The following is a 19,325-nucleotide window of genomic DNA, read 5'->3' as shown; positions in this document are numbered from 1 at the left end:
AGTATAACTGACCTACCACACTGTGTTAGTTCCTGTTAAACAACATAGTGATTTGATATTTCTATACATTTTCAAAATGATCACCACAATAAGTCTATTATACATACATACAAACAAAGATAACTACATAGTTACGGACTATTTTCCCCACACTGTACATTTTATACCTATGGCTCATTTGTTTCTCAACTAGAAGTTTGCACCTCTTAATCTCTCTCACCTTTTCTTTTCTTCCCCCAACCCTTTCCCCTCTGGCAACCATCTGTTTGTTCTCTGTGTCCATAACTCTGGTCATTCTGTTTGTTCATTTGCTTTGTTTTTCAGCTTACACATATAAGTGAAATCATACAGTATTTATCTTTCTCTGACTTATTTTACTTGGCATAATACCTTCTAGGTCTATCCTGTGTTGTCACAAATGGCAATATTTCATTTTTTATGGCTGAGTAATATTCCACTTTATCTACCTACCTACCTACCTACCTCACATCTTCTTCATCTATTCATCTATTGATAGGCACTTGGCCTACTATGTGATCTATTCTGGAGAACATTCCATGTATATTTGAAAAGAATGTGTATTTTGCTGGTTTTGGATGGAATGTTCTATATCTATTAAGCTGTTTTGTTTTAATGTGTCATTTAAGGCCCATGTCATTAACTTTCTGTGTGTTTGTTTATTAATTTTCTGTCTGGATGATCTGTCCATTGATGTAAGTAGGGTGTTAAAATTCCCTACTATTATTGCATGACTGTCAATTTCTTCCTTTATGTCTGTTAATATCTGCTTTATATATTTAGGTGCTTCTAGTTGGGTTCATGTATATTTACCATTGCTATACCTTCTTTTTGGATTGACCCCTTCATCATTATGTAAAATGTCCTTTTCTCTTTTTTGAGGAGGAGGGGGTAATTAGGTTTATTTATTTCTTGTTGGAGATACTGGGGATTGAACCCAGGACATCATGCATGCTAAGCAGGCACTTTACCTCTGAGCTATACCCTCCCTCTCTGTAATGTCCTTTTCTGTCTCTTGTTACAGTCCTTGTTTTAAAGTCTATTTTGTCTGACATAAGTATTGCTATCCCAGCTTTCTTTTGATTTCTATTTACATGAAATGCCTTTTTTTATCCCCTCACTTTCAGGCTGTGTGTCTTTAGATCTGAAGGAAGTCTCTTGTAGGCAGCATGTGTATGGGTCTTGTTTGTGTATCCATTCAGCCACTCTATGTCTTATGATTGGAGCATATAATCCATTTATGTTTAAAGTAATTATTGACATTTTGTTAATTGTTTTGGAGTTGTTTTTCTTTTTTTGTTCTCTTCCCTTGTGATTTGAAGACTATCTTTAGTGTTATGTTTAGATTCCTTTCTTTTTCCTGTGTGTATTTCTATTATAGATGTTTGGTTTGTGGTTACTGAAAGGTTTATATATAGCCATATATATAGCTGTGTGTGTGTATATATATATATATATATGATTATTTAAGTTGCTGATCTCTTAAGTTCAGATGCATTTTGATAACACTGCCTCCTTCTTACTCCTCCCATTTAATGTTTTTAACATCGTATTTTCCATCTGTTTGTTCTGTGTCTCCCTTAACTACTTATTGTGGATAACGATGATTTTATTACTTTTGTCTTTTAACATTCCTATGAGATTTATACGTGGCTGATTCAGTACATTTACTGTATATTTGCCTTTACCAATGAGCTTTTTCTTTTTGTAATTTTCACATTTCTAGTTGTGGCCTTTTCTTTTTCGCTTAGAGAATTCCCTTTAGCATTTCTTGTAAAGTGGTGGTGCTGAACTCTTTTAGCTTTTGTTTGTCTATAAAGCTTTTGATTTCTCCATCAAATCTAATGAAAGCCTTGCGGGTAGAGTAGTCTTGGTCGGAGGTTTTTCCCTTTCTAAAATACATCCATTTTAAGTGTGCACTTTGATGACTTTTGATAGACATATATACCTGTGAAAGAACTGCCCCAGTAAAGATACAGGACATTTTTCCATCTAGCCCGAAAGTTCCTTGTGCTCTTTTGCAGTCCTCTCCTCCATTCCCACCTCCAAGTAACTACTGATCTCTCTTCTCAGTCACAATAGAGTGATTCTGCCTATGTTAGACTTTCATACTGGTAGAATTATACAGTATATTCTCTTTTATATCTGGCTTCTTTTACTCAGTAGGTCTTTGAGAGTCATCCGTATTCTTGGGTGTATCAGAAGTTCATTCCTTTTTACTGCAGGGTAGTATTCCATCGTATGAGTATGCCACAATTTGTTCATCCATTCATCTGTTGATGGATATCTAGGTTTCCAGTTTTTGACTATTGTAAAGTTGCTATAATCATTTAAGTACAAGTCTTTTTGAAGACAAGAATTTTTATTTCTCCTGCATAAGTAACTACACAAATATGTGATGAGCACATAAAAAAGATGTTTACTGTAATTAATCAGCAAGAGATGTAAATCAAAACCACAACAAGATACCACTGAACACCTATTAGCATGACTAAAATTAAAAAAACTGACCATAACAAGTGCTGGCAAGGACGTGGAGGAACTGGAACTCTCAGACAATGCTGATGTGAAAGTAAACTGGTACAGCCACTTTGAGAAACAGCTTGGCAGTTTATCATATACATAAACATCAACTAAGCAATCCCATTCTTGAGTTTTTGTCCACTGAATAATTTTAAGCAGGGTAGCAATAGGAACAGATTTTATTTTTTAAAAAATATTCTAGTGGCACTAAGGATGAGAGATTCTATGTGGTTAGATAGTCTTCATATATGTTAATTTTTATTGATGAAAAGCCATCTATCATGTTTTAATACTATACATGGGTAATTCTATCCTTAGTGTGAATAGTTAGGTAACATTAAATATTTCATCATAGACTATAAATCCTCATAAACTTCTTCATATACATAAGTGTTGTTTCTGCTGAATTTGTTCCTTAAAATTGAGCTGCTAGGATCACTGCATCAATATTCTTAAAAATCTTTATGCTTTTTGCTGCCAAGTGACATTCTGACTGACACAGGATTATACTGGTCAGCAACAGGATATATATTATCAGTTATTTTTCATAGGTCAGGAAAGAGAAACTCAGATAGATCACGTGAATTAGCTAACACAGGTGGGAAAGGGTACAGCAGTGTTTTGAGGCCATGTCCTTGATCCCTTCCTAGTCTAGGGGTCTCTTATTCTTCTGTTCACACTTGTGCTAACTCAGAACTTTATCCGGAGAACCTCTACTCTGTACTGTAGACGCTTCTAGTGTTAGAGTTACAATAATGAAAATGCATAGTTTCTGTTTTCACAGAGCTCATGGGCTAGTGGCCTTCCCAGATTCCCCCCTGTTTATCTGGAGGAAACCTCAAGTGAAAAGACTGAACTACAAAAGGAAGGAGAGAAAAAGTGTTAAAACCATACAATGGGCCACAGGTTGGATACTAATTTTTGACCCAGCTTCCAAGACCTTGCCGAGAGACACGAGGAAATTGCATCTTCTGTTGCGTCCTTACTTGGTTGGATCAGTCACGTGGGTGGAGGTCTGGAATTAAGAAACAAATCTCAGCGGGGGATAACGACTGAGATTCAGTATGAGCTTAAGAAGGAGAGTATACAGAGGAGCTCGGCGAGGAGAATGACAGGTTGGAGCAATAACGGAGGAGTCTGATGGAGGCATCAGAATTGAGTGCATTTCATTATGAGTGACTCACATTTCTTGAGTTCTTTCTGTGGTTGGCATTGTTCTAGGTGCTGGAAGAAAGAAGATGTAAAACGCTTTGGGGGCTGGAGATCAAGACGTTCTAGAAACATCTGGCACATAGCAACGCAGGTGAGGTAGGAGGCGGAGTGTGGAGGTGGTGGCGTTTCCTTTGAGTGTGCTCCAGTTCTCCCTCCCTCCCTCCCTCCCCCTGAGTGCCCCTTTTCTATATCTTCTCCCCAGCTGCACCCCCTGGGCCCCCAAACACCAAGTTAGCACTGTTATATTATCCCAGGCCCTTTCAGAGGCACCTTGCCCAGGCCTTTGGAATCAAACCACAAATGCCTGCAGATGTCACCAGGTCAGCCCAGTGAATAAAGAAAGCTGTCATGGGGAGCCAGTGGTAGGGGCTGCAGAGGACTGGACAGCTTCTTGTCCATCTCGACAGCTGCTGCTACTCTGGGTGACTGATGCTAGTGATACTAATGAGATGGCCCAAGGCTCCAGAAGAACAGGAAAAGCAGTTTTCATCTGAAATTTGATTATGTTTACATATTGGAAATCCAGTTAATTTAAACATTTTTGCTACAGTTTACATTGGCCAAAATAAAATAAGAGTTTGGATTAAATTCCACTGGGGCCTCTCATTTGTGCTTCTGTCCTAGGCAATGCTACTTTCCTTTTTCTTTCTCTCTTTAAGCCTCTCAGTCCTGGGAGAAGACTGCTCAACTAATTAATTTCCAAGGATGATAATGGCTTGATAGCGATCAATTTACCTTTGTCTTTTACAGGCATGACCTGGAGGCACTGGAACTGGTGGGAGGTGCAAGGGATCACTGGGTAGGCTTGTCCTTTTTGTCCTAGTTCTCATCAAACCATTTGGGCGGCCTGTGGGCTCTGACCATGTCTACAGTCAGCTCTCTCTTCAAGGATTCTGGGGACACTTAATGATTATTCATGAATAGGTTCACTTGGGTCTGGGGCTTGGAATGGAGAAGGATGGCTCTGGGGCACTGTACCTATGGAAGAATAAGGGTGACTCACCCAGAAGCCCTCTCCGTGTAGCTCAGGTTTAGCACTAAGACCCCATCTGCATTGTCCAATATGATAGCCACTAGTCACAGATAGCTATTTAAATTTAAATTAATTAAAATTAAGTTAAATTTTAAAAAATCTAGGTCTTCAGTTGCGCTAGCCGCATTTCACTATGCTCAATAGCTACTTTAGCTGATTACCATATTAGACACTGAGGATATGGAACATTTTCATCATCACAGAAAGCTCTACAGGACAGTGCTGCCGGACCAGCAACCTCAAGAGTAAACAGGCATGGGAGTCAGAACTGAATTTTATCACAACCTCAAAAAGATTCCCTAGGTGCACGTAAGGCGGGGAAGACAAGCAGGAAGGAAGGACTAGGATGCAGTTGCTGCTGCAGGAGTTGTGTAGAGCATGGTCTGTTCCAGGTGGCCAGAGAGTGGGGTTCAGGGATGAGCATATACCTGGGAACAGTGAACAAAGGAGAACCTGAGGGGTCAGGCAGGTCTGGCTAACAATGGACACATTGATAATGCTGGAAAGCAACATGGGACCAGATCCAGTGCTTGGCATGTGAAAGGTGCTCGAGAAATACTTGCTAAATGAATGAATAAGTGAATGAGTGAATGAATGAATGAATCACACAGAGGGTAAAGGCCAACAAGCAGCTTCTGGTGACCCTAGCTTCTGTGATGACTTCCCCAACAGCATAAAGCCTTGAGTTAATGGAAGAGGGAGAGCCATGCAGGATGGGATTAGCTTGCAAATAAGATGCAATAAACACAGGGAAGGATAGCAGCTCTATTTACTGGCCATCTGCTACGTATGCTCCACATGGTTTCCGCATGGTTATCTCTACTCCTTACAAATACTCTGCAAGAGTCATGTCTTCATTTCCATTTTACAGAAGAGTGAGTTGCCCAGAGTCACCTGGCTTTGTGCAACCATCAGTTACAGATCCAAAATTCAGACTTGAAGTCCACTTCTTTCCTGCGATGCAAAGCTACTTTTCAATAGGCAGCATGTTCTCTCTGAGGAGACCTGTGTTGCCTGAGCTTTAATGCAAGAAGTTGCAATGATCTCTAATCTTCAGGTGGACTTCTGACTTGGCTAACCCTCTTTGGTTTAGCTTGGTTGTTAGGCTAGTACATACCATTCATACAAGGATTTCACAGTCCTTTACCATCCACGCCTTGAACACACAACAGCAATGAAGTTGTTTTGCTCAGTTGAAAATGGAGAAACTATAGCACAAGGAATTTACATGACTTGTTAGAGAGTGTAAGGGAGGAAGTCATGGATGGAGTGTATATGAAATGAGGACATTTTGGGGAACTGAGATGGATCTATGACATATAATAGTATGTATCTATTGCGAAGGTATGGAATTGTTTAATGTTTTTCGCTTCTTCAACTTCAGTGCTTATAATTGTGTATTCCAGAATGCAACAAAATGACGCCAAGAGATTGCGGACCACATGGAACACAGGTGTCAGTCGCAGGCCATTCTGCCTGGAGACTGGTTTGTCTTATGTGAAGGGAATGTCCAGTCACCAGACCCAATTTCTTATCCGTGTTTCTACTAACACGTTTGCGGACCTTCTGCTTACAAGAGTTTCTGCATGGTTGAGGGTATGTGGAGGAGTGAACGGTCAGAAAGATGGAGGGGGAGCCTTCCCTACCAAGGTCCTTCCCAGACTTTTCCTTTTACACTTACCACCTAGATGGTGTCTTTCACTTGTGGAGTTCGCCACATTCCCTCATATTCCAGTGAGGACTGACTGGGGGTCTAGTGGTCCTGGGCACGGTCTTCTGGGAATGAGATGCCCAGCTCTGTCCTGGGAGCTGTTGGAAGACATCCTAGAAGAAAGAGAAGAGAAGGACAATGGAAATCTATCAGGGCAACTGATGGCTGCCCTGGGGCAGTGTCCTTCAAAGTGTGTTGCACGAAAGCCCGGTTCCATGAGCTGCTCCGTGATAAAAGGATTCTGGTCCAAAGCTTTCAGGGATGTTGTATATTGTGTCAGCCCATGTGGAGGAGCTTCACAGTGCAAAGTGAAATATTTAAAGCTCACAAAAAGCCCTACGGAAAAGAAACCCATTTCTTTCTGTTTAATGCAGTTTTTCTCAAATGTACTGGATTGTGGAACTCCATTTCTCCACTCCCGTGCCCATCACATCTTTTAATATCCCAGGAAAACACTTAGCATTGAAGGAAGATGAAGATGCAGGAGCAGAGTGAAGCTACTGCCTAAAAGAAAGTGGGGGCCCTCTTTCCATTGTCTGTTGCTCTAATTACTAAATCCCAAACTCCGTTTTGTAAACCTTCAAGGCACCAGGAAGGTCACAAAACATTATTTAAAGCCTAGAAAGGTGTACTCACTTTGACTGGAAAAGCCCGCGCTGCCATGTGCTATGTTCAGCAGGAAGAATGGGGTCACAGGAATAGCCTCCCTGAGTTCTGCTCGCTGAGTCACTGCCTCAGAGGACTCCTTCCGAGCACTCGTCTCTTTTACAATTCGGCCTTCACTAGCATTGGTTTATGGTTTCCACTGGCCTGAAAGCAACAAGAGAATGGGGATTGGCATATAATTGGTGTTCAATAAATTTTACATCAAAAATGTTTATTAAACTCATTAGAAGTCATAATAGATCACATCCTTTGAAACTCATTAAACCAGACACTCCTTTATCCTCTAGGCAAAAATCCGGATTAGTTTCCCGGGGGCTACCATAACAAATGACCACAAACTTGGTGGCTTAAAATAACAGAAACTCTCACAGTTCTGGAAGCTAAAATTCTGAAATCCAGGCAAGGTTGGTTCCCCCACAGGCTCAGAGGGAGAATCTATTCCACATCCCTCTCCTGGCTCCTGGTGGCTCCTGGAAATCCTTGGGGTTCCTTGACTTGCACATGCATCACTCCAATCTTTACCCTCATCGTCACATGAACTTTTTATCTCTGCATCTGATCAGAGATGCCTGTATGAAACTGGAATCCCTTAAACATAACAAAAGCCTAAATAAAACCTATAGTTGCACCACCCTGTCTCACTTTCCTGCTAACAACTATACACTCACATCCTCCTGGTTTCCTCACAGACCTTCAGTGTTTTTTAAAAATTGGGGGCTTCCACATCTTACCATCATTAATTTTGTCAACAGGTATTTGTTGGAGATCCTTGAAGGGGGGTAAGATTCCCCCAGGCGGAGAAGACAGAGAGGCATTTCAGGTGGCGAAACCAAAAGGAATAAAAGTTCAGTCCAGGTGAGGAACAGAGAATTTTCCCTCTCGCTTTCTGTTTTGTGTTTTTCACCTTCCTTGTACCAACAACCCACAGAACTCACAAACTGCCCATTCATACACCTTGTGCTCAGCTACAGAAGTGCCAGGGTGTTCTGGCAGGAGCTGTAGACAAGAGACTTGCTGTAGAAAAGGTAGCTAGTAGCCTCTTGAATGAGCTATATGAGGACCATGAAATCTTGGATAGCTGCTGTCCTTGGAAGAAGTAAGGCTGAATGTAAACCTGATCATTGGGAACTTTGGTTCTGCACTAGATCTTGCTTCCTCTGGGGGTAAGATGAGAGCAGACCTTCTTACTGGGCCAACTGCTACTTTGTACAGAACCTGAGGTCCTTGTAAGGGGACCAGATGCCTCAGTGGTCTCTGATCTCCAGAAAGTGGGCCTAGAAAAATGTCCTGCACCTTTTAGCAAACTGTAGGGCTCACGGCTTACTTTATGAATTAACATTTTAGGTGAATGTACTGACGAAGGTTGGGATGTGTTCTAGCTCTGAGTGATGAAGCAGAGAACTATTTAGAGCCACGGTCACCTGTTGGGCTAGAATTCCCCATGAAGGCCCACCTCTTTGTGACTCCCTTGTCTATATATACCTTGATCTTTCCCTCTCAAAACCCAAAATAGACACAGTTATAAAGCAACACCATCCGGCAGACATACCCGGTATGTATTCTTATTATCAAATGACTAGAGGTGAGGAATTGAAGGCATAAGGACCTTCCCATCAATATATCAAGAAGGAAAATGAGGGAAGAGGCAGAGTTTGGCCCCTTCCTGGTTATAAAGGAGAGAGGCGGTATGTCTGAAATAATTATTTTTTTCCTATCTACTGACTTTACCAAAAGCAATATAGTAGCCCATAGATAAGGCAGAGCTTTATCTTGATGAATGACAAAAACACACTCCACCTGAAAAAGAAATATTTCCAAGAATTTTGTGGGGAAAGAGGAAGGAGCAATGCAGTGATGTCAATATCTATGTCTGTGGAGGTAGGAAATGTTTTTCTGAAAATTAAATTTCAGACAGATAGTGATGGTATTGATATTGAGACTCCTTGAACAGAAGAAATTCTGGAGAAGTTTAAAATTTTTGTTTTCTGATGTTCATCTCATTTTCTGTTAGGAAACAAAATTCATGAACCTCAGAATTAAATTCAAAGGATATAGTACTTGGTATGCTGGAAATATTCGCTACCAAATATGTCAGACCCTAATAAAGATGGGTCTGACATATTTCCATGGGAAAGACACCTTGTCTTTTTTATTCTTTCAAATCAGGCATATGAAATGCATTTCATTAACCTTGATGCATTAGGGGGCCCTCAGCTCACATATTTTATTTAGCAAAAGGGCACAATATACCTTTCTCTTCTAATGTCTATTTGCTTTGAGAAATCTTTTTGCCCTTCACGCACACCTAAGAAGCACATCTCCAAGGTACATAAATTTCCAAGCTATGCTCTCAACCAGGTGAATTGCAAAAGGGATCACTCAATCCTTCCAACCAAGAAGAGAAACTGTCATTCGAAAGTTCCATTCCCAAGACTGGGACGTGGAGTAGAGGGCTGGGGAAGGAGAGTGGGCTTTTGCTGGGACGAGTGATGGAAGCTCTGGGACCCTTCCGCTCTGTGGTTGATGAAATGCTTTCATCTGAGAGAATACTCTTTTGGCCAGGTGTGCTGAATTCTGGGACTGCGCAGTGTGAGTGCTAATGGACGTCAAGTCAAAGAAAGCAGCCAAGGAGAGACAAGAGAGGAGAGGGGGGCTATTTCCAGATGAGATTTGAAATGAGATCATGAGTTGATGAGGCGAAGACAGACAGGATGGCTGTTCCAGGTGACAGGAGCTGCAGAAGATGTCACTGCTTGTTTGTCTTTAGGAAGAGAGAAAAGCTTAAGGGGGCAGGAACCCCAAATATTAAAAGTGCTACATGCAGCACAAAACATTGTTTTGAGATCTGAAAATGTTACAAGAATATAAATTTTATTTTAAAGAGCTTTGCTGAACATGATTTTCAGGCTGGGTCCCTGCTAACCATATGTCTCCTTTGCCAGTTAGTGATGCTACAGGGAGGTCAGGTGTTACAAGGAGGGGAGAAGGACTTACCCTTTCTGTCTGCTCGCTTCTAGGGTCTGAGGACCCTCCTCCTCTCTGTGTTCTTAGCTGCTTCCTACAGTCAGTAGCTTTCGTTACCGGAGGGCCCTCTGTTTGCCTTTTCAATTTCACAATACCTGTTTCACCAATTCTCCACACTTAATTCTCTCTGTTAAGAGTTTTGGTTTTCTGACTGTACCTGGGGGATACAGCACCCTGTGTGGGTTTCTTGGTTTGCTATGTGTGTATAGGAAATGGTTGGTTGAGCCGAATGAGCACTGAATTGAATCCAGAAGGACTTGGTTTTGTATCTTGGCTCTTTTACTTTCTCACTGAGAAATCTTGGCCAAAACACTTGGCTTCTTTGTGAGTCCGATTTTCTTATTTGTGAAGTGGGATTAATCATGTTTATCTTATAGGGTTATGTGTCGTTGAATGAGATAACGTCTAAAAAGTGCTTGGCACCCAACAGATATTCAAGAGATGTTACCTATCATTTACGTGTGTTAGAAATATATCTTTGTCTCTGTAGGTATCTTACGGGTTCCTTTGCTTTTTACTGTTGAGCATATGAGCTCCTCTGGGCAAGTCTCAGCTTCTTTCTTGGTTCATTTTGGGCATTTGCTTTAGATAAGAAGACTGCAGTTCTGTTGTGTTCATTAGCATGACCCCAGCTGATTAAAGACTGAGGAAGGGATAGTAGTGAGTGCAAAAGGAGATGGCTGTAAATTGCATAACAAATTAGGATGAGAAACAACCCCCCATCTCCCCTCTCCCTCAGCTGTTGGGAAGCACCACTGGGATGCTTTTGACAGCCCGGTGCTCACCATGGTCCCTCAGCACGCTTTCTCACGTGGATGTGCTCATGACTTTTAGAGGCACATCCAGTAAGAGACTGTGACATCCCTCGGGGTGGTGGAATGTGAATTAAAAACTAAATGAATACAATCTGACTGGGACTGTTTGCCAGAGACTTAGTCAAAACTCTTTTAAAGCCACTCCCATGTTGAAAGACTATTTCAAAGTCAAAGAACACGGAGAGTCACCAAACGTTCCCAACATATTCCAAACATTGGTGAGGTAGCGTTCTGCAGGAGCAAATGAAAACTGGGATTTTAGCTGGTTTGGGATTTCCAGTATAATGAAGAGACCAAGCTGACAGGTCCAAACACAAATACAGTATTTTCATATGTGATTCCAGTACATTCTAGAGTTTTCTGGAGCTCCCAGGAAAATTCCTGAAGTGGCAGGTGCAGGGCCTGGGACATAGGTGCCACCATTAAAAGGCATTCTGCAGAGTCTAGTGGGAGTTATTGGTCTCATTCTCTCTACACACCCACCCCCAGCTGACCTGGTGCCCGGATACTGCAGCTAGTTCTCATCACCTCAACTCACAGAAGGCTCCATCCATCCACTGGGCTCCCAGTTAATTCCCCTTCTCACCAGCAGTGTATCATCCCTACTCTCTTAGGACCCTGCTTTCTTTATATGCAACCTTCAGTCAGTCAGCTGTATGAACCACGTACAGCACCAGACATTGGGCCAGGCCTGTGGACACGCCTGTGGACACAAAGGTACGTGAAGCACAGAGCCTCAAGGAGTTCGCAGACTCAGTAGGAGGGACAGGTGAACAAAGCGCATATTAACTGCACACTGATTTGGGGTTCTAGGATAATGAAACACAAAGAGGGCGTGGGCCTTCTAACAAAGACGTGGTGAGACAAAGTTTCATAGAGACTTCAAAGCGGGTAGGAGTGCAACACTACTAATTGGGGGGAATATGAATTTGGGGAGTGAGGAAAAGGCGACTGCAGGCACTGTGGCAGGACAGAGGACCGGCAAACACGATAGTGACGTCTCCAAATACAGGTGCATGGTAGGTCCTAACGTCAGGACTGAGAGGAAAGAAGCCAGGCTGGTGGTGAAGGGGTTGGCTTGGCAGGGAATGAAGGAAAAAGGGTTCTTGCTTTAGCGACGTTTGTTTCATACCTCACAACTGGGTCCCTGATATTTCAGTCAGACATTTGCACTGCCTCCTCCGTTGTCTGTTTACCATAGGCTTATCAACTGTTGCTTCGTGATCCAGTGCCACATAGAGAGAGGGCTCAGAAGAAGCAACAACCCAGTCTCATACTTCTCTTACCAGCGGGGATTCAGATGAAAAGTCTACTCTCTTCTTCCCTGCCTTCCATGCCAGGAAACAAGTCCTGGAAACATTTGTTGGACATCTATTGCAACCTGGTTTCATACCAGTCACAATGGGGAGGGGCGTGCCTACTGCTTTTAAAAAAATATTTTCTATTTCCCAAGCACCACTAGCTACTTTGGAGGCAGGAAAAATAGGGCACAGTCCGTCCCATTAAGAGCTTGCAAAAAAAGGTAGACTTACACATGCATTTTCATATAATATAGTCATGGCCAACGGGGAAGTATGCAGAGGATGCTTTAGGGTTACAGAGGAACAGCACTGAGCCCAGTCTGGAGCTTCTGGGAAGGCTTCAAGAAGTGATGGAGGGTAGGCTGAGTGTTGAAAGGTGAGTAAAGGGTAGTTATGTCACAAAAAGATGGACCAAAATTCCAGGCTGAGGAAGGAGCATGAGCGACAGCACAGAAACTTGAAACAACAGAACACATGTTAGAGCTACAAATGCTTTGGCACAATTAGAGCATGAAGTGTGAGACAGGGAAGGGCAGAGGGGAAGCAGAAGGGTAGAGGCCAATTCATATGAGAGCCAGCAGGCCAAGCAAAGAGCTTAACTGACTTCTGTCATGTTGGGAGGCCCTAGAATGGTTTTACGTGGAGGGGGACATGCTTGGATGTCTAACTGCAGAGTGGAAGATGGATCTGGGCAGGGGTGACAAGACTGGAAGCCAGGAGTCAGTTGGGAGTCTTGTTCAATAGTCCAGGCAAGAGATGCTGAGCTCCTGAGCTAGGAAAGGGGTGGTTAGATGGGGTAGGGAGAAAGGGACAAATTTATGGGCCATTTAGGAAGCAAAAGAAGCAACTGGATTTAGTGACGGGTTGGCTAAAGGAGAGGAGGGGATAAAGGAGGAGGCAGGATGAATTAGCCTGAGGCTTGGCTGCATGAATGCATGAAGTTTTAATGAACTGATACCGGGAATACAAGCGAAACAGAATTTCGAGGAAGTGGGGGAAGGCTGTGGGTTCAGCTTTGGCGGCTTGAATATGAAGGGCTTCGAGGGTCTGAAAGAGGGAGGGAGCAGGGAGTTGGATTTCATATAATCTGAAATCTCCTGGAGTGACTTGTGAGCACCAGCATAGGGGTGGGAAATGCAACTGGGACGGTGCCTGGAATCACCTGTGAAGAGAAAAACAGGAGCTAGAGGGAAGACTAACACATTTTCCTTTCCCCGGAGGGCACCTGTAGTCTACCGGGGGAGAAAGGCTTGTACACAAGTAACTAGAATACAGGAACCCATGGAGTCATTCCTGTCATCACAGAAACCGCATTTTCCCGGCCAAAGTATGAGATCACGTGGTCTCACCAAGGCCTGACCGCAGAGTCGTGTCAGAAATCCTGGTGCCTTAGTTCTGCTAGAGGTACAAATAGAAGAGCTTTTATTTTCTTTTATTTTTGGAATTATTTATATATGCGATTTTAATGCTCAAAAATACATGATTTAAGTTAAAACACAGAAAAATATTTAACATTATTTTATATCAGATTGCTTACTGAAAGCTCTCCTTGGAAAATGATTTATGTGAAATCAATATTTAACACAGTAATAACACAAAATTTATGTGAGTAGGAATAAGAGTCAATAATAAGTTATTGTGCTAAGATCAGTGACCAAGAAATAGATTAGAGAAAGTCTTACCTAATGCTATACATAATTCCAGTAACTGTTTTTTGTTTGTTTGTGTTTTTAGATTTTGATTTAAAAAATTTTTTTTAATTTATTTATAATCTGTTATGGTGGAGGAGGTAATAGGTTTTGTCTTTTAATTGAAGTGTAGTTGATTTACAATGTTAGTTTCAAGTGTACAGCAAAGAGATTAAGTTATACGCATACATACACATATATGTTTTTCAGATTCTTTTCCATTATATGTTATTACAAGAAGTTAAGTGAAGAGTAAGAAGCCATAGGAAAGAACCCCATTTTGCCACGTGCAACAACGTGGATGGGTTTGGAGGGCATTACGCTAAGTCAGACAGAGAAAGACAAATACCAGATGATACCACGTACATGCGGAACCTAAAAAAATACAACAAACTAGTGAATATAATAAAGAGAAAGAGACTCACAAATATAGAAAACAAACTAGTGGTTACCAAGTGGGGAGGGGGGGAGGGGCATTATTGGGATAGGGGATTAAGAGGTACAAACTATTATGTATAAAATAAGCTATAAGGAAAATGATTATACATCAATAAAAAATGTTAAAAAAATAAGCTATAAGGATATATGTACTGCACAGAGAATACAGCCAATATTTTACAATAACTATACATGGAGTATAACCTCTAAAATTTGTGAATCACTGTATTGTACGCCTGAAACTTATTTAATATTGTACAGCAACTATACTTCAATAAAAAAAATAATAAAGTGCAGAGTAAGAAGAAATTTATGCAGAAAGAGGAATTTGAGTTAATCCCTGAAACTAGACTTGGAAAATCTCAGCTTTACCTATATTAAGTTGTTTTCATTGAATATTGAATCACCTTGGAGCCACAGAATAGGGTTGGCCATAGTGGGAAAAAAAACTGAGCCCTGCAGCAAGCGCAGACTAGCCACAGTCTTTACAGAAGGTATGTTTGGGGCTCCTGGTTCTCCTTTGGGCTTCTGGGTCCTAGTGATTTGTATAGTGTCATCTTTTTCCACCCTGTGTCAACCAACCTGAGACTCACCTAAATGGAGACAAGGAATGAATTCCATGATTTACCAGTGCAATGCAGTCTCAGATATGTTTGAATTGGAATCCAGAGTATGTTTATCTGCAGAATAAATGGGCTGTTGACCAGGTAGCATCCTCCCCCCCATATCTGTTTCATGAATTGCTTTGTGTGAGGTTTTTTTTTTTTTCCCTCTGCAAGGTAATGGAGGAAGTTTAGTGCCTGGGCAGTCTTAGAGAGAGACAAGAAGCGTGAGTGGTAGAGACGTGCACAATGCCTGTCTCCTCTGCTTGGTGTTATGCACCTCAGTTTTTTATTATGAAAAATTTGAAATCCTCAAAAAGTTTTGAGAATTGTGCACCACATACCCTTCACCTGGATTCACCAATATTAACATTTTTGTGACACTTGCTTCCTCTCTCTCTTTGTAGCATACACAGGGGTTTTATTTTTTGCTAAACCACCTGAGAGTTAGTTGTAGGCATCACGAGCTTCCGTCTCCAAATACTTCATCATTTATATCCTAGGAAAAGGGGTACTAGTCTTCTATGTAACTACAATACGACTTGCACATTTTGAAATTTAAAGTTTACACTACACTATTATCTAATATTCAGCTCACACTCACATTTCCTCAATGTTCCCCAAAAGGCCTTTTATCGTCTACCCCCTCCCCCTTAAAATCCTAGGACCTAATGCAGGACCATCCATTGTCTAGTTGTCATGTCTCTTTGGTCCCCTGTACTGCAGAGAACAGTTCTCCCAACCTTCTGCAGTTTTTCACAACATGGAGATTTTTCAAGGGTCCAGGCGCATTGCTTTACAAATCCTCAACAGTGGATTTTCCTGTTTCCTGATGGTTAGAGTCATGTTAGGCACTGGGGTAAGATTGTTTTTCGAGCTCCTCAGTGAGGGTCACCTGGCTTGGGCAGGGGAGCTCTTCCTGATCAGGTGCACCTCAGCCTGGCTCAGGCATCTTGAGAATGGAGCAGCCTTGATGTGGCTTCCAGTGTCTAAGCTCTGCAGTCTGGAAATGACTGGGTTCAGTGGCACAGAGCAGACATGGGGACAGTGGCTTGGAACAGCTGTCAGGGACTTACAAGAGCCTGGCAAGAGGTTTAGAAGGAGAGAGCAGAAGCACCATTGAAGAAAATGCATCCGTAAAATGCGTGAGGCTCCACTGGGTTCCAGAAGCTTGGTGTTCTTCAGAGTGGAGGTTACTGAATTGCTGATACTCCTAATTAAGCAGCGGGGTAGAAGCCCAGCTGTCAGGTGAACGCTGGGGTTTACAGTCCGCAGAGGAGGAGAAGGTACTGCTGAGCAGATGGGAAGTAAATGAATAACTGCAAGAAACTATTAAGATTTTCATTTTCCTGAGAGAAGGAGAGACCGCTGTGGAAGGCGTGGGGTGGGGTGGGGAAGGGCTGGAAATGAGTTATAGTCAGAGATCTTAGGCGAACTTATTTTTAGGAGCATTTTTACCGTGAGAGGTTCAGGACAAAACAGGAAAGGCGCACTTGTATTTCCTTCTAGAGGAGAGATTTCCTGTTCCCGAGGTTTCCATTGACGGTTTTGAGAGACGTGTGAGAGCAAAGAGCACTCCCTTCGGTGCTCGCCACCAGGTCATCTGTCTGCCCTCCTCCCTCCCAACTTTGCCCTGAATGTGTTGTGTGCGTTCACTGCTTCCTGGGTTGGGAAGGAAATAATAGTGGAGGCCACGCTCATTTGGGAGCAAGAAGGAAGGAATACTTGCTGTTTTGAGGGAGCTGGTCCCTCTAGGAGCTGCAGGGTGAGACAGATCCGGGCTTGGTTTCTGGATGGCGGAGGCTTTTGATCTCAAACCAGCCCTTTGATCCCAGACATAATTCAGGCCAGAGGGAATGTAGCTGGTGGTTTGTGTAATCATTTGCTCATTCCTAAGACCAAATCCTACCTCGCGGCCATGAATATCGTGAACAGAACGTTTCAAAGCAGGAAATTAATTTTTGTTAAGTGTATTTTTTTAAATAAAGCAACGATGCCTTCTACTTGTAAAGCATTTTACCATTTACAAAATATTTTCACGAATCACATCAGCTTCGCAAAGTAAAGTAAAAGGAGGAAGCAGCCCATCCTGGAATTTGGGACTTCTATTAGGGCTCTCAGTCCAGTGCTCAGTCCTCTGTCCTTTGCTTCCTCCTCTTAGCAGGTGGATACCATCTAAGATGTTTGCTTAGAGACCTAACTTTCACCTGGCCTCCTATGAGTTTTTTTCTTTCTTTTTTTCTTTTTTTTTTTGGCTTCCGATCTTTATTTTTATTCTTTTAAATTGAACTATAGTCAACTTACAATGTTGTGTTAATTTCTAATTTTTGGTGTAGAGCATAGTGATTTAGATATATATATATATACACATACATATTCCTTTTCATATTATTTTTCATTATAGGCTATTACAAGGTATTGAATACAGTTCTCTGTGCTATACAGTAGGACCTTGTTGTTTATCTATTTTATATATAGTAGTATCTGCAAATTCTGAACCCCCAATTTATCCCTTCCCACCCACTCCATTCCCCCCTGGTAACCACAGGTTTGTTTTCTATGTGTGAGTCTGTTTCTGTTTTGTAAATAAGTTCATTTGTGTCATTTTTTTAGATTCTGCATACAAGTGATATCATATGGTATTTGTCTTTCTCTGTCTGGCTTACTTCACTTAGTATGAGAATCCCCAGGTCCATCCATGTTGCTGCAGATGGCATTGTTTTATTCTTTTTTAAGCCTCCTACGAGTTCTTTCTTCCACCTGGTACCAGGTCTGCGTGGAGAGACAACCGCTCTGCACCAGGGGAAAAGCCAGGGCCTCCCTGAGCAGCTGTTGACCCAGAGAGAGGAGGACACCTCTGAGGTTTTCCCCTTTTGTGAAAACACACGTCCTCTGGTGGTGTGGGAGAGATGCACCCTGTCTTTTCCTGAGACCCTTGGGGAGGAATAAATATGTCCCATGAGAGTCATTTTCTTTGACCAGTAGAAAATAGATCTGTTTTAAGATAAGTGTCTACATGGCCTCTGAGTCTGCAATGATGTATTTCAGAAGGTCAGCAGAGTTCTGTGGGGTGTGTGTGTATGTGTGTGCGTGTGTACGTGTCCACTCAGGCAGCTGCTGGGGGTGGCACTCTAAATGATCCTCTGTAAGTCATAGCACTTTTCATGGGCCACTCACAGGAAAGACGTCACGATGGGATGACATATCCACCTACAATTCCAGTGAACTTTGGGGTGACTTGATGGCTTATCAGAGGGGCAGTTTCCACAGAAGCACTTGCGAAATCCCTGAGATGGGAGGCCAGTGACGGCAGAGCTACTGCTCTATGGCTGGGTCCTTCTGAAGCCACACCACACTCTTTACACAGTGGGGGGGGGGGGGAAGCCCCATGGCTGGTGGCTGAGAATGAAACTTTAGAAGCCACCCTACCTAATTCTCCTCCTCTGGGAACTGAATCAAACATCACTGTCTACGCACATGTGTACACGTTCCCGCAGGATGTTCTGGAGTCCAACCCATTACAATCTGTCATCCATGAAGCTTTGTGAACCTGCCTCCTGCTTGCAGGCAGAAAGCACATGAAATTGTACCCTGGAGGAAAAAAAGCACCAAATCTCAGAGGCTAGCTCTCCACAGGCATAAAAGGAGATTGGGAAATCTAAACAATTCAGAGGCTGAGACGGTAGAACCAAAAGAACCAGCAATGCAGTAAGGAAACAAAGCAAAGCACATCCATGTTCTCGGCAGCCCTGTTCACAGGAGCTGAAAGGTGGGAGCAACTCAAATGCCCACCTATGGATGAAAGGATAAACACAACGTGGTATATTTATATACAATGGAATATTGTTTGCCCATGAAAAGGAAGGACATTCTGACATGTACCAAAATGCGGATGAACCTTGAAGACATTATTCTAAGTGAAATAAGCCAGTCAAAAAAGGACAGATGGTATGTGAACCCGCTTACGTGAGGTACCTAGTCAGACTCATAGAGACAGAAAGAAGAACGGTGGTTGCTCGAGGCTGGGAGGAGGGGGAAATGTGAAGTTGCTGTCTAATGGGGGCAGGGTTTAAGTTTTGCAAGATGAACAACTGGAGACTGACGGCGTAACGATGCGAAGACACTTAACACTTCTGAATGGTGGACTTAAAACCTGTTTGAGATGGTTAATTGTGTTATGCATATTTTGCCACAAATAAACAATGACATAACAAACAAAAATAAGGCCAGATAAGCCAATTGTGTAGCAACAGATCTTTGTTAACTGGTTGCTTGAACTTCCTGGAGACGCAGC

Source organism: Camelus ferus, chromosome 14 (genome assembly GCF_009834535.1).
Source record: "Camelus ferus isolate YT-003-E chromosome 14, BCGSAC_Cfer_1.0, whole genome shotgun sequence".
Taxonomy (NCBI): domain Eukaryota; kingdom Metazoa; phylum Chordata; class Mammalia; order Artiodactyla; family Camelidae; genus Camelus; species Camelus ferus.
The sequence above is the reverse complement of the archived record's forward strand: the minus strand, read 5'-3'. Positions refer to the sequence as shown.